The sequence below is a fragment of the Sabethes cyaneus genome, chromosome 1 (assembly GCF_943734655.1).
Source record: "Sabethes cyaneus chromosome 1, idSabCyanKW18_F2, whole genome shotgun sequence".
Classification (NCBI taxonomy): Eukaryota; Metazoa; Arthropoda; class Insecta; order Diptera; family Culicidae; genus Sabethes; species Sabethes cyaneus.
The window spans coordinates 104922735-104933771 of NC_071353.1; positions in this window are offsets into that span (position 1 = coordinate 104922735).

An 11037-nucleotide genomic window follows, 5' to 3' on the forward strand; every position below is an offset into this window, starting at 1 on the left:
GGGTATTGGTAGCTACGCTTGACAAGTAGTCATTTTGACTCCTACCTTTTGTCCAATGCTGGAAGGTGCATGAGTCGAACCAAGCTATAACCTGAGATTATAACCGGATTCGAACCCACAACACCCGCCAGGGCATGTGGTTCGCTGGTACTTGTACTTTTGAACCATAGAGGCGCTGGACAAAAGGAGACTGCAAAATCCACTTATCAAGATAGCGACGTTAGGCATGAAAAACTAAAAGAGAAATTGGACTATTTCATGCCTAGCGGTCCTCCAGATAAATATTTTCGCATGAAAATCAACACTCGGGTTTCTTTTGAGTGTACTTTCATGATAAAGTAATCATTTGCTAGATCGCATCGTTTTTACGATGTTGCCCGTTAGAGGGTTAAGAGGCTGGGCTCCCATACAAATGAAATGCAAATTTCCTCATAACTCGAAAACTAATCAAGCAAATAACGGGTGACAACTAAAATTTTGGAATTTTTTTGAGGCCTCTATACTCAACAACAAACGAGCTCAGAGAGAAATGAGAGTATGTATGCGTTAGCTCTCTCTCTTCGCTTTTTGTCAATATTTTTTGTTTTGTTTATGCTTGCGTTGTTTTGCTTAAAATGACGTCGAAACCAGAAGTATTTCGGGAGCGCGAGTTAACAACGAAGCCACACGGCTGGCATGCTTACTTCAGCATTCACACATCCGGCGACAAAAAACAGGTAGCAACAAGAATGCTACGTACGGCACCTTTGACGACGGCAACGACTGGAAATCGAACGATGGCACCACCGGGAGGACTGCAGAACCAGCAGTTTGAACTTTAGCTAGGGTCCGATTCAATAATTGAAATGAAATAAAGTTTAGTTTAATATCGATCGCGAAGACGAACAGTCTTTTTTAAAAAGGGTATCACGTCCCTAAATTGTTAACTCGCGTTGTACACTTCTACGAATTTCCGTAGAAATCTCGGCAAAACGTATATGGTACAACATTTAAAAAGCGAATATGATGCGGCTTCGACTGTTTACCATATCCTAAGATGCCCAACAACTAGCAAGCAAGCAAGGTAGTGGAAGACCAGCCAAAATTATGGACGCAGAAGGACATCGTTCTCTTTCTCGTTTATTCAACAGTAAGCCCTCTAGTTTAGCTATCAATTAAGATATGCCAGACGAATGTTTGAAGAAAATTTTGATCCCGTTTCTACAAAAACATCATGCAGATGGACAATACGTATTTTGGCCGGATAGAGCATCATCGCATTAAGCCAAAAAAATACGATCGTTCTTGAATACCCATTCAATCCCATTTGTACCCAAATTAACAATGTTTATGAATTTATGCGAAATGAACTCTTGTGCGAACGAGAGCGAAGGGGCACTCAGACACGGAACGGTAAATTATGCATGATAGAATAGGACGACATTAATGGTTCCCAACCTTTTTCGGTTCGCGAACCCCCTGGCGGATTTCCCTATCCAGCTTTTTACGCGCTATAATGGCGGACGCTATAAATTGTGTTCGTAATATGCGTACAATCTTTTTGACAACTCTGCATACATCAATCCTGGCACTCTTCTCTTGCAACACTATCGTGCTCTTTCTTTCGTTTACGCCAAAGAAGGAGAGCAAAAATGTGCAAAATGTAAACAAAACTATTGCTCTCCTTCTCTTACGTAAACGAAAGAAAGAGCAACACTGCCGTACAGGAGAAGAGTGCCCAATATTGATGGATGCAGAGTTGTCAAAAAGATTGCTCGCATATTACGAACACAATTTATAGCGTCCGCCATTATAGCGCGTAAAAAGCTGGATACTATTCTGCAGCGAACTAAAGTTTTGGCGAACCCCTGGGGGTTCACGAACTCTCATTTGGAAAACGCTGTATAGGGGATAACTCCAAGTAGGGCCATAGAACAAAACTGATTGTAATGTTGAAGAAAAAAAAACTCGTTAACTGACCATCCGACTCCTTAGGTCGAAAGGGAAATTTAACACCGGGTTTTATTTCGGCAGCTACAGGCGTCCCTAAGGCCCTGGGCTGTACAAAATCGCAAACGTTTTAATTTCGCTCCTGCATCTTTCTGTGCTTCCGATTTGATGCTTGATATGATACTTTTGCCGGTTGGCAAATGGCAGTATGAACGCACCGCATCAGCAACGACAGGTTTTTTTTGGGCCGTATTGGCCTTGCCAGCGTTGCTGATATTGTTCAGGGTTTTGCGTGAGAAAAAAAGAAAGGGAAGTATTTTTGCTTTTGTCAACACTCACGCGTTGACAGTTCGGCACGAGATTTCCTGTAAGTGCGAGCAGCCTTCGAAATCTCTTTCAACGCTGGCAAGGCCAATTCAAAACGGCCCGCGATATGTGGGATGCAGTAGAAATGGACAGGGTTGCTAGTCCCCTGTGTTTAAGTTTGGCTCCGATTTTTGTCTATTCCAAAAAATGGTATCGGTTTTGCTGACAGTTTTCTTCGATTGCAGGGGAGTGGTGCATTATGAGTTCTTGTCGCGGGGTAGAACGATCAATAAGGAATATTACCTTCAAGTAATGCGCAATTTGCGAGAAGTAATCCTCCAGAAACGTCCGGATTTGTGAAAGAACAAAAATTGGCTTTCACTCCATGATAACGCCCCTGTTCATGTATCATTACTTGTGCGCGAATTTTTGGCCAAAAACAACACTCCAATAATGCCTCATCCACCGTAATCCCCATTATTTCTCAAAGTGCTTCGAAGATGTGGAAAAAACGTTATCATAAGTGTATAATGTCTGATGGCGATTACTAGGGGACAAAATAGATAGTCATGAATCTATACCTATAAAAATGGATTTCTGTCTGTCTGTCTATCCGTATGTTCCTTATAGACTCGGAAACTACTGAAGCGATCGGCGTAAAAATTTGCATGCAGGGGTTTTGGGGCCTGGGAAGGTCCTTATGATAGTTAGAGTCTCCTCCCCCTAAGAGGGCTCCTATACAAATGAAACACAACTTTCTGCATAACTCGAGAACTAATCAAGCAAATGAAACCAAATTTGGCATGTGGACGTTTTTGGAGACAAAATTTTTTTGTATGGTGAACTGAGACCCATCCCCTCTTTAGGAGGGGAATTATGACTCTTTCCCCCTTTAAGAGAGCCCTCCCCCCATACAAATGAAATAAAAATTTCCTAATGACTCGAGAACTAATCAAGCAAATGGAACCTCAGGGCAAATGGAAACTGAGGACTCTCATACAGATGAAGCAAGAAATTTTTGCGTAACTTAAAAACTAACCGTGCTCGAGAAATTTATGACTCTTCCATAAAACATAACAGTCAATAACAAGACCACCAAAAACTATTTGTAGCCCCCCCCCCCTAGACCTCTGTCTAGATTTATTTGTTTTCCTAGGTCTACTGATCTCTATTATTTTCCTTCAGTTGGGTCCGAACGAACGACAGCGAGTAAGGAGAGGATCACCCCTGCGAAATGGTACTTTCCACGAAAAGGTTTTCCGTGAAATGGTACATTCCGCGTAAGGTTTATCGCGAAATGGTATTCGGTGAAATGCTATACAACCGCGGCGAATATTTAAGTGCAATCCGCTTTATTTTATCTGGCTAAGTAACGGGGAGGTTGTTTTCTACTTTACTGTGAGGAAAAATTCCAAATTTGTATATTAAACTACCCATGTTTTTATAGTTACGTAACTGCCAAAATGATCCATCTAAGGTTGAGCTCCTCAGAAACTTGCAAAACTCGAGATTGTGACAAAGATCATCCGGGATTCACGATTTATGTACAACACAGTTTAATTTGTGGCAATACGAAGTTTGTCGAGTCAGCTAGTAAATAAATAATTCTTAAGAAAACGTGAAATTCGCGATACTTTTTGAACATGTATTGTAAAAACCTACACAACAAACTGAGCCAACCTGGTGAAAAGCTTTATGTGAAAAACAAACTCGAATGCCTTTTCTTTTTTATGCCTTTTCGGAAAGAGCCTATCATCGTATCTCATTTGTCTGCTCGATCCGACACGTGCTTTCAACGGTGGACGCAGGCGTCATTTCTGTCAAACATCATTTTCCACTCACCCACACGTGTATGTATACGCAGCTACATTGTGTAGTGTAGTTCAAATGAATCTGGTGGTTGGGTGGGTGGTATGTTGGTTGGAAAAACTATTGCTCTTGGTTTCGTCGGATATTGGTGCTACAATCATTCCTCGTTCTCGCTTCGATCCGGGCGCGTTTCGTCAACACGGTTTCAGCGTTAAAACCAACTCGTGTGAATCGGTCGCTTCGATTTTTTATGCGTATAATGTTGGTTGGAGTCACAAATTTGGATGTGTTTCTCCTTGCTTATTTCATGTAATGTTCAATCGAGCCGCTATGGATTACCTGTTGGATGAAGTTCACTGTCAATCGAAGTTTGTTAATGCTCTATCGTTGTGCCGAGTGTGAAAAATATAAAATCATCGTTGCTCGGGTGGGTACAGTGATACGAAAAGGTCCTGCCTTTTCACAGAAAAGTGAAAAATAAATTATATAGCAAGTATCCTGTTACAGAGAACGTTCCTGTAACTAGCTCCAACCTCCAAGTGCTCTATGTTCACAAAAGTTCATTGAAATGACTTGATATTTTGTGCTTCCAAGAATGTATGAATAATAATGTAGTAGCAGTATCAACCCCTATTGGCGGTCTAGTTTGAAGTGCGTGTGGTAAAGGGAAGATGATTCAGTAAAAGAAAAGCTTGAAACAAGCAACAGTGTCAAGACAAGTCAACCTAAACGACGGATAAATAGCAAAAAAAGGATTACGTTCACGTATTAAAAAGAAAAAAGTGATGTGTCCTGACGCGTGAGGGTTCTACGAAGCTGCTCGTAATGAAGAAAGCAATCTGTAAATTATGGGCAGTAATGCTGTGCGAAAACCAAGAAAAGGTGTGTTTGATATTTTGACATTTATTACGTTCCCTTTCCCAACACCAGCAGACTCCCACTGCATTCAATCATTACTGTGTAATCGATGCGGTGACGGAAAAACTTTTTATGCCGTCGCTTTGCTCGTACCAATCTCCCCTTCGAATCCATCTTCTGTTCATCAGTTTTCTTGTATTAATCGACATTTACAAGTAAATATTGACACACTGCATGTGGTGATCTGAATTCATCATTCGCATCAGAGCAGTGAAATAATCTTTATGGTGCCCTATTTCAATGAAATATTGGTTTGATATGGCTCAGAAGTTTATAGATATCATCATTCATTGCATAATTTGAGTAATTCTTACAGTCAATCATATTGGGGAATATTGGAGCAATAATTGGTGTTAAGGTAAACTTTTCACAATGAAAATTGTAATTCTAAGATGTTGTATGATTAGATAAGCGTTTGTTTTCGAAATTAAAAACTTGTGCCTCGTTATAAGTGATTATTATCAACTCGTTTTTAGATTACTACTGTTATTTATTGAACAACACCAATGAACGCTGATTCGTTTATTACGAAAAAAATTAAATAATGAACAATATGGATTAATCAGCGTTAAGCAACTTCAAAACGCACATTTTTAGGAAAGCAAATGTTAAAAAATGTTGCTTGAAATAGGCAGCAATGAAAAAAATATTTAATTTTTTTTAGCAATACCTAACTGAAACTAAAATGTTTATCTTTTTAATATCGATTTGCGTAAGAGTAGCGGGAATTCTTTTCGGCTACATCGAAGTAAAGTGTCACTATTTCCATTTATTGATGTCAAAAGTAAGTATTAATCGGTCAAAACTGTGTCTACCGTATTTTTGGTTCATCGTTAACATCAAGTGACATTTTATTTGTTTGTTTTTGTTTTTTTTTATACTTAGGAAAAAAGAGCGACATACAAAATAGGTAACCGAAAAAGTTTTATTAAGGCCTTGCTCTTGATTGCATTATTATTGAATATACGGTTACGTTTTGATATTATTACTTGATCTTTAAGGATTTCTAAAATAAAATAAAAAGAAAACTATTCCAATTAAATTCTACTATCTATATTTATTCGCGACAGATACGTATTTCGCCTACGAATCGCAGGCTCCATCAGTGTCTGTTTTCGAATTTAGAATTGTAGAATTTAATTGGAATAGCTTTCTTTTTTATTTTATTTCAGGTTTCGTATTCTACTAAGACGCTTCAAAAACTTCAGACTTTAAGGATTGTTTATTTATTTATTTTTTCCATCTGGTCCATGAATTCAATTGGCTGGGGAAAACCCCCCTTGAGATAGTCATACATCATTCTCAAAGGGGCGTAAAACCCCATCGTCTTTTGATCGTTAGACACTGTTTACATAGTTCACAAAATCGTTGCATTCAGTTACATACAATAAATACAATTCACACAAATCATACACTGCTTAATAATCAATCTAATTCCTGGGGTCAGTCCCGGTGTAGTAGTTAGCATTCACGCCGAGAAGCCGGGTCCAAATCCCAACCCTGCAGAAATCACAAATGACGCAAGCTGTTTAAGTGACTTTAGACTGACTCTATAAAAAAAACCCGATTTAATCCACCTAGTGGTGAAAGGAATCTTTGTTATACCACCTTATTTGTCATTTGATATGGACAGTTGCAGCTAAAATAGCAAATCAGCTTGCCTCGATTGAAATTTTGAAATTTTGATTGAAATGAAGTTTTGCTGGACTCATTTTCCATTAAACATAATATAGTTTGCCAAGAGTAACTTTTCAAAAGCACGTACTGTAGACGCACCTAATTCTGCACATGGTTCCTAATTCTGCGCACCGCATATTTTCCTTAAAAATCATAGCATTCTCAAATGTATAGCTCTATATACACATATTTTCCTAGATGTGTTAATTAAGATAAAAGTTTGGGTGAATTGGGAAGTTTTGCCTAAAATGTGAGATGCGCAGAATTAGGTGTGTTTGCAGTATTTAGAAATAAGATTACTTTTAGAAATTCTTAATTTGGCGCCGAATAATCCTCCCCACGATTAATGGTAGTACCGATCACTTTTTCGAGTATTTTTTAAATATCTTTGAATAGAAACATATTTAAGAAGATGATTGAATTTTGAAATAAGTACTGCAGTGCTGGCTACATGACAGTATCATGTACATCGTTTATAAATAGTTTTATTTTAGATAAAACTTGATGTAATCGTGAAATTGAAAAATCACAAATAACGGGTGAAATTGATCACGTAGAAATCAAGACGATATTGGTATCAAACCATATGCTCTGACATAAATGAATAATGAGAAGAAAGCCTACAATCGAAGAGTGACACGACTGTTTCGGGTGGGTAGCGGTTTGCCTTACGGCTTTCGCAAGTGCATCCCGGGGAATGCTGGTTGATGAGTATGCGAATATTTTGAGGTGAACTGGGTTGATAGTCAGCGGTGGTAACCACAGGGCACGTTATACTGCAATCCGAAAGTACTTCAGGCAGGATGAGGGATGAATAGTTGAAATACTTGCCTGCGGGTAGAAGCCGGAGAACCCCTACCCTTTTCGTAAACACAAGGTCGGGGTCGGGTCAGGATACAAACGAATGACGTGATGATGACCTCTTAAAGATGGGTTGTGCGGCTGTTTCGGGTGGGTAGGGGTTCTCCTTACGGCTTTCGCAGGTGCATCCCGGTGGAGGTAGATTCACTATCAGTTTGTTGCTAGGTTCGGTGTTACTGGTGACAGAACAGGCAGAGACTCTCCGAAATTTTTGGACGGTGTAGTCCTCAAACTGGCGAAACATTATTCCTTCTGGCCACGTTGAAGGATCAAGCGCTTTGTCCTTCAAAAAGGGATCAAGGCCAACTTTAAACGAAATAAACGACATAGTGCTGGTGTCACTCCCTTTGGCCACTAATTTGTAAACATCAGGGTCGTTGTCTAGTTCCAAATTTGCCTTCACCATTGAAGATATCGCATCGTTGATTACGTCTGGTCTAATACGCAACAGATAAAGCCAGAACTTATTGACTGGTTTATCACTGACAGGCACATATATCACGTTCTGACTAAGCTCCTTTGACCCGGATTGACATTCACGTGACTACTTCTTCGGAGCTATCGAGGACGTGGTCATTTAGCGGCTCGAGTTGATTCCCCAACTATCGGCCATCGATTGAGTTTTGGGGCCAGAATTGACGGAACGGATTTCGTCAACATCGTTGTTATTTCCGTTCGGAGGCTGTTGATTGCATCCGTCAAGACTGCCATAGGCGATTTCTCATCCACTTACGTTATACGTGTTATGTCACCAAACTATGAAATTGTTAACAACTACAGTAAATTTTACCTTACAATTTGTTCGAATACATCTTGCTGATTCTACCATCTATTGACTGTACAGAAATGATAAAAAAATTTGAGCGTTTGTTTTTACATCTTTAAAAATCAATTTTCTACAACTCACGCTTAGACATCATTTTGGAGCATATCTGATTTCCGAAATACGATTTTTCAAACATAGTTAGTACCTAATAAAATAAATACGCCCTTTATAAAAGTGATACTAAATGGTGCCGAATTCTGTGGAAGGTGCATATTTCCTCTTATCAAAAACATAGGCGATGTTTGGAAAAAATAATTCAAGTTTTGTCATTTACCTCTTTCACATAAAACTGCTAAAATTTGAAAAGTGTGTTGTTCCGCCTTCATAAAATCATAAATATCTCAACGATATTTGAACATCCGTCCATACTTTCTTCGGCAAAGTTGTTCGTCATAAAATTTCCCATCTATACAGTATCTCTAAGATACTGAAGATGGTTGGAAAGGCATTAAGACCGCCATCGGTAGCACTGCACTAGCCGCACTAGGTACAATGAATCCGAACCAAAGAAACGATTGGTTCGACGGCGAATGCGAGCAATTAGTGCAGGAGAAGAATGCAGCACGTGCGAGGATGCTGCAACACCGTACGAGGGCGAATGTGGATCGATATAAACAAGCACGGAACAGGCAAAACTCGATCTTCCGGAGGAAAAAGCGCCAACAGGAAGATCGGGATCGCGAGGCGATGGAAGAACTGTACCGTGCTAACGATAAACGGAGGTTCTACGAGAAGTTAAACCGCTCGCGCAAAGGCCATGTGCCGCAGGCCGATATGTGTCGAGACTCAGACGGTAATCTTCTCACGAACGAACGTGAGGTGATCGAGAGGTGGAAGCAGTATTATGACGAGCACCTTAACAGCGATGTAGCTGAACATGGAGGTGACGATATGGCAATAGATCTTGGAGCACGTGCAGAAGACGACAGAATACCAGCCCCTGACCTCCAGGAGGTAGCAGAAGAGATCGGTCGGCTGAAGAACAATAAAGCGGCTGGGGCTGATCAGCTACCCGGCGAGCTGCTGAAATACGGTGGTGACGCACTGGCTAGAGCGCTGCACTGGGTCATTGTCAAGATTTGGGAGGATGAGCTACTACCGGAGGAGTGGACGGAAGGCATCGTGTGTCCGATCTACAAAAAGGGCGACAAGTTGGATTGTTGCAATTACCACGCAATCACACTGTTGAACGCCGCCTACAAGGTACTCTCCCAACTTTTATGTCGTCGACTATCACCATTTGCAAAGGAGTTCGTGGGGCAATATCAAGCGGGATTCATGGGTGCCCGTGCCACCACGGACCAGATTTTCGCCCTTCGGCAAGTGTTGCAGAAATGTCGCGAATACAACGTGCCCACGCATCATTTATTCATCGAGTTCAAATCGGCGTACGACACGATCGATCGAGATCAGCTATGGCAGATTATGCACTACTACGGATTTCCGGTTAAACTAACGCGATTGGTCAAGGCGACGATGGATCGAGTAATGTGTGTTGTTCGAGTATCAGGGGCAGTCTCGAGTCCCTTTGGATCTCGAAGAGGGTTACGGCAAGGTGATGGGCTTTCATGTTTGCTGTTTAACATCGCTTTGGAGGGTGTGATAAGAAGAGCGGGTATAGACACGAGTGGCACGATATTCACGAAGTCCGTCCAGCTTCTTGGTTTCGCTGACGACGTTGACATCATTACACGTACCTTTGAGAGGATGGCGGAAACGTACATTGGACTGAAAGCTGAAGCCAAACGTATAGGACTTGTCATTAATGTATCGAAAACAAAATACATGAAAGGAAGAGGTTCTAAAGAAGTGAATGCTGACCTCCCTCCCCGGATTCATTTAGACGGTGATGAAATCGAGGTGGTAGAAGAGTTCGTGTATCTGGACTCACTGGTTACCGCAGACAACGACACCAGCAGAGAACTACAAAGACGCATTATGGCAGGAAATCGTGCCTACTTTGGACTCCGTAGGACGCTGCGATCGAACAAAATTCGCCACCGCACGAAGTTAACAATCTACAAGACGCTGATTAGACCGGTAGTCCTTTACGGCCATGAGACATGGACTATGCTCGTGGAGGACCAACGCGCCCTTAGTGTTTTCGAACGGAAGGTGTTGCGCACCATCTACGGCGGAGTGCAGATGGAAGACGGCACGTGGAGGAGGCGAATGAACCATGAATTGCATCAGCTGCTTAGGGAACCACCCATCGCTGCCACCGCAAAAATCGGTCGCCTGCCAAATTCAATAAATTACTGTGACCAAGTATGACTCCAGACATGCCACCATAACTTTTTTATGGATGTATCGGAGCTTCAATGATTGTGAAAAAAATAGTTAGGTACCTACCCCCTATTATAATGACAGTTCAGAGCATGTTTTCCGTAACTGCTACCAGTGTTGTGATCGGCGCTGCAATCGCATTTTCGGGCCGTCCGTAATAAGTGATGAATTATTTTTATAGGAAAACATTCACTTTTGTAGCATCACTTATGGAAGCAGAAGCTCATCTTGCGTTACATTTGAAATGCGCGTATTACAAAATTGCACGTTTATCTTGCTGATTGTAAATCGATAGCTTTTATTCTTTGTTGTATTTGTTTATAATTATGTAATTAAGATGAAAGTCGTAAGCAAATAAGATTTACTCAATCCATCACAAGGCAAATATACAAACGTAAACAAACCGAGTGGAAATTTTTTGCAGT